The sequence below is a fragment of the Siphateles boraxobius genome, unplaced genomic scaffold (assembly GCF_051911475.1).
Source record: "Siphateles boraxobius isolate OS27281-9 unplaced genomic scaffold, OSU_SipBor_1 2, whole genome shotgun sequence".
In the NCBI taxonomy this organism is placed as follows: domain Eukaryota; kingdom Metazoa; phylum Chordata; class Actinopteri; order Cypriniformes; family Leuciscidae; genus Siphateles; species Siphateles boraxobius.
The window spans coordinates 12,285,843-12,291,602 of record NW_027508810.1 but is presented as its reverse complement, the minus strand read 5'-3'; positions in this window follow the sequence as shown (position 1 = coordinate 12,291,602).

The window sequence follows — 5,760 nt, the reverse complement described above, 5'->3', positions numbered from 1 at the left end:
CTGCCTGACTGTTTTTAATAATTTTCTCTTTTTATTCTGTATTTTGTGAAAGGAGAATATATTCATGGCCCCTTTGTTTAATGTAATTAATCTGTCTTACCTAGCATTTTACAGTAAAAGTGCACAAAGTTTTGTCAAAATCAATTTCTCTGCCCTATAATATAAGGTCCCATAAAATTTTGGCCTTTTAACATAACGGGCATATTGTGAGAGTTTCTTTTAGCTATTATTTTAATGCCATTGCTTATGGTGCGTGAATGTCCGCTATTAACAAAACGTGCATTTACATGCCCTAAACCCTTGATCACTTGGGTCCCATCCAAGGTTGTTTTTTTGTTGTTTTTTATCGGATGGCATGTGAAAATTCTATCAGAATAAGTAGTAGCTTAGCAGCAAAACATTGGCCATACTTTTCAGACTCTTGTGCAGTGCCATAAGATAGGTGGTAATACATTGTGGCACTGCACAAAAGCCTGAAAATCATTTAGTAGTGAATAACTGTTTTGCATGGATTGGACAACACTATTCTGTTCTACAATATAAAAACCATCACACAAACATTCATTATTAATTTAACTTTTTTGTCAATAGAGACTGTGAAGCTGACGTCACGCCATGTTGAGTTCTACCTTTTGTTTAGATGCCATATTAGGAGGATCACGCTGCCTTTCTGCTAGTGAGTTTTCTTTTGTGATTGTGGACTGGAGGACTGCTATAGTCATCGTTCAGGGAAAAAACTACCTCTCAAAAAGACAGAAACAAATCATTTTAGACAATAAGGTTGACCTACAAATAATCCTTATCAGCAGGTTGACAGAAGTTGTCAATTTCCCTTCATTTTTTATTTTCAGACATCAAGCTTGGTATTTAATGTGATATGGAATCACAAGGATATCTGTGGCAAGAGCTCTCTGCAGTCCCTGCATTGTTTTCCTCCTGATTTTTTTATTATTATTTTTATTCCACTGTAAAAGTATGAAAAAAGACATTATATATATACTGCTCATTTGTGGTCTGCTATTCCCATTTATTTTACGATATATCCCTGGAAGAATCTCTAGTTTTTCGCCCCAAATCCTCATGTTCCTTTCACACAGATGCTTTAAAATGTAATTGCCTCCCCTTTTTACTTATCTCTATTAAGCAGTATTTACTGAAACGTTTCAAAAACAGATAAATACAGTATTTGTTATTTGTCAAAATGACGGAAAGTGCTTTGAAATATCCCTCAATGCTAAATTTACTGAACATTTTTAAGGTGATGCGCCTCCAAGATGTATTTTTGAGAGTGTTTGTTCGTCTGTAATATGTCTAAGACGTTTTCTGTCAAATGTTAAATAGACATTTCGAAAATGTTTTATGCAAAACTGCTTTTGACATTTATCAGATGTTTGACACAACAGATGTTTTCCAGATGAAGCGCTCTTTAGCAGACATCTTAGAGGCATACCTGTGTTATCCGGGTTAATTTTTACATTCATAAAGTGTACCTTTCACTAATTGTTTACAGCTTAAAGGAAGTTACTCCCATAAAGGGCGGTCACACTACACTTTTTGTTCCATTGACTTCCATTCATACACATGCGAGTGTGTCAGACCGTTCCAAAGTTCAAGTTTGGTGAACTCTGACCTCGCTATTGAAAAGAGCTTTTCCTCTGCAATAATTCCAGCACAACAAAAAGAGTATTGTGTACCTGTCCCCACCTGACAGTCACGATCGCCACCTCACGTGTCTGGGCTAAAAGTGTGCTGAGGTGGCGTTCGTGGATGAGTCATACCAACTGCTGGAAGATGACCATTGCAGTGCTGGGAAAGAGTCCCCTGTGCTATTCTGGGAGACCTGAGGATCACAGTGGGGGCTCTCCCGCCAGGTCAATCCCCGCGGCCCCCCACTCCTCTAGCACATCGCAAGCTGTGGAGTTTCCGAGTGAGATTGCTGGTCCTTCTCATGGGAATCCAGCATTTCATTCGGGGCTCCTGCAGAGGACCTTTTTCCTCGCATTCGACGCATTCGACTCCCAGATTGGTTTGCAACAATCGACCTGAAGGGTCGAAGGAAAGAATGCTTTCATGTCTCGAATCTCCCTTGACAACAGACCATTTCTACGCTTTGTGTTCGAGGAACGGGCATATCTGTACAAATTCCTCGCCTTTGGGCTGTGCCTGTCGCCACACATCTTCATGAAGGTCGTGGAGGTGGCCCTCCTGTTCGCATTCTTAACTGTCTTGACGACTGGCTCATCCTGGCCCACACATGAGATCAGTAGTGTGAAGACAGGAACTTGGTGCTCAAGTACCTCAGCTATCTGGAGCTTCAGGTCAACTGGGAAAAGAGCAGGCTCTCCCATGTGCAGATAATCTCTTTTCTCTGTATGGAGTTGGACTCAAAGTTCCTAGGGCATATGGGATCTGTAGCCAAAGTCACGATGCTCGAGACTCCATTCCCGGGTGGTCCAGCTGATTTGAAGACGCTTCACCACACATCACGATGCAGTAGATGGTAAGTCTGTGGGAAAGCACGACTTGATCATTAGGTTCATGAGGGGTGCGAGAAGGTTGAACCCTCCCTGCCCAAACCTTGTACCCTCTTGGGACCTCTTCTTGGTCTTGTCAGCCCTGCAGAGAGATCCCTTTGAGCCTCTACAGTCAGTAGAGCTTAGGATCTTGTCACTCAAGACAGCGCTCCTGACTGCCCTTGCTTCTGTCAAGAGGGTTGGGCACCTGCAGGCTTTTCGGTCAACAAATCGTGCAAAGAAATTGGGGCCGGCCAGCTCTCAATAATCTTGAGACCCCGACCCACCACTCCCTTTTAGAGACAGGTGGTGAACTTGCAAACGCTGCCCCTGGAGGAGGCAGACCCAGCCCTTGCCCTGCTCTGTCCCGTTTTGCACATGTACAGGTCCTTCTCAAAAAATTAGCATATTGTGATAAAGTTAATTATTTTCCATAATGTAATGATAAAAAATTAACTTTCATATATTTTAGATTCATTGCACACCAACTGAAATATTTCAGGTCTTTTGTTGTTTTAATACTGATGATTTTGGCATACAGCTCATGAAAACCCAAAATTCCTATCTCAAAAAATTAGCATATCATGAAAAGGGTCTCTAAACGAGCTATTAACCTAATCATCTGAATCAACTAATTAACTCTAAACACCTGCAAAAGATTCCTGGGGCTTTTAAAAACTCCCAGCCTGTTTCATCACCCAAAACCGCAATAATGGTTAAGACTGCCGACCTGACTGCTGTCCAGAAGGCCATCATTGACACCCTCAAGCAAGAGGGTAAGACACAGAAAGAAATTTCTGAACAAATAGGCTGTTCCCAGAGTGCTGTATCAAGGCACCTCAGTGGGAAGTCTGTGGGAAGGAAAAAGTGTGGCAAAAAACGCTGCACAACGAGAAGAGGCGACCCTGAGTATGATTGTGGAGAAGGACCGATTCCAGACCTTGGGGGACCTGCGGAAGCAGTGGACTGAGTCTGGAGTAGAAACATCCAGAGCCACCGTGCACAGGCATATATCACAATATGCTAATTTTTTGAGAAGGACCTGTATGTGGGCCGCACACAGAGCTTCAGAACCTCAGACCATTGCATTGTCTTATCCAAATAAATGAATAAATAAATTAAATCTGTTGCAGACGGGTGCTAGTGTATCCCTCACTGGTCCTCTTTGGCTGGATATGACCTATGCTGACTGGCTGCCAGTTTGTTTGCCCTGCCTGGTTGAAGTTTGGCTCTGACTTGCACTGGAGTCCTGGACTGCACTGCATCTCACAATCTCTGACAAAGAAACCTTGGATATCCTTTTGCTGTGTCTGCAATAGAGGAATATAAAGAGTAGGTCAAGTCAGGGAGGCCTGCGCTGCGATTGCTCGCAAGGAAGTGGAACATTCTGAAAACAACCCTTCAAAGACGCGTAAAATGGCTTGTTGTGGGATCGGAGCATGATGCGTCTGGAAGAAAGCCATTCATCCCTGTTGGATCTGAGCAGGAGTTAGTGGTACTTCTCACCTTGCTTTCACTGAGAAACTTCCCGTTAAGGAGGACTGTCTCTTGCTTTTGAGTTTGCCTAGAGTTTTCAGAACAGAAGCAAAAGGGGGGCAAAAGCTTAAGGATTAAGGCAAAAGGATTTTGTGGTCATAAAAAAAAGTAAACGGGGTATAATAAATACACTAAAGCTTGGTAGTGCGAAGGTGTGCGCGGCAAAAATTACGTCATTGGGGTGTGAGTGTATGTGCGCATTGAGTGTGCGAGACCCCATTTCACTTCGCGGTGTGCACAGCTTTTTTTTTAACTTTCCGCACGGCTCCGCTCCCTAAGACGCATGACTTCGAGGCGAATCTAGCTGAGCATGTACGTGTCATCACACCGGCACCCAGTTTGCGCGTCTAGATTAGTCGCTTACATTTACAAAATTAGCCCACAATAGCATAATAAGCCTTTCTAATGAACCCAGGTCCATGTTCAATAAAAATGTTCACGAAACTAAATTAAAATGTTTAGTGAAATTAGAAAATATTTAAGAGATAGTTAATTAAGTGGTATGCATACTGTACATGTTCTCATATCAGTATATATTTTGTTCTAATGTCAGGTATAACATCACTTTGTAGGCCAACCAGCAGTTTGCATCACGCTGGTTCCCTCATGGAAAACCCAATAGGATTTTTCGATAGGCTTTAGGATTATAACTAAAAAAAGCTCTGGGATCAACAGAAGTTTATGATACTTGCACGTTTTGTCCATAAATATAATTATCACAGATGAACACATTTTGAAGTCGAAATGCAGTCGCCAGAAGTTAAAAGCTAAAGGTAGGCTATAAAGTTTTCCCAGAATGTTTGAGTTAAAATAGTTTATAAGAGCACAATTATCTGGTTGTGTCATTAATGTATTGTACTGGCAGTGACATGTTGGAGTTGCATTCTTTGTATGCTAGGCCTTTAGAAAAACCTTTGCTGCATGATGGGGCCAACAGGCCGATGCCAACCAAGGCTTCTGGGCTGCTCAAAATTGTTGTAAAAACAATTTCACAAATTTGCAAGCCTATAGGTTCCGTCCTGCTATTTCTTCAACATGTCTGTCATGGTAGCTGCTTTATTTGCTCTTTAATAGGATCTTTATCATATCTTGGCCCCTCATGATGCGCACTGGTTTGAAATCAGAATAATTCAGAGCCACTGGGGCATTTTCTGCATCACGGCGATGTTCGAAGATGTTTACAAAACTATACCCATGAGACAGGTTGGTGTTATTTTTTTCTATCTTGGCACTCTTGCAGAAGACAGATGAGGCCGAATGGGATGAATATTGTATGTATGCAGCTCTTATTTGGTCACATCTGCTCCAAATTATTCACAAGCAATGACCCCTAGTCTCTTGTTTGACCGTTATCCTCTCCTGAAAACCAATTGTAGGATGCTGCCATCTTGATTGTCCTTCAAAGAGGATTCACTTAAAAAAGTTCTTAGAGCATGACTGCTGTTTTAGATGCCTTAGGCAGATCAAGCTAATCATATAAACTGACAGCTTTGCTCAGAATATTGTAAAATTCTGATGACGTCTTCATTACAGCAGTGATGTCATCACAGGTCAGAGCTGTATTCCTCAACAGCAAAACAATTAGGGTGATTTTAGTATCATAATACCATCATTTAGCAATAGGCCTATTAAACCCCAATAAAAAAACGTAAATTTAAAAAAAGCAAAAATCTTATCAAAGCTGTGGCTTTGAAAAGAAATATCCTCCCCA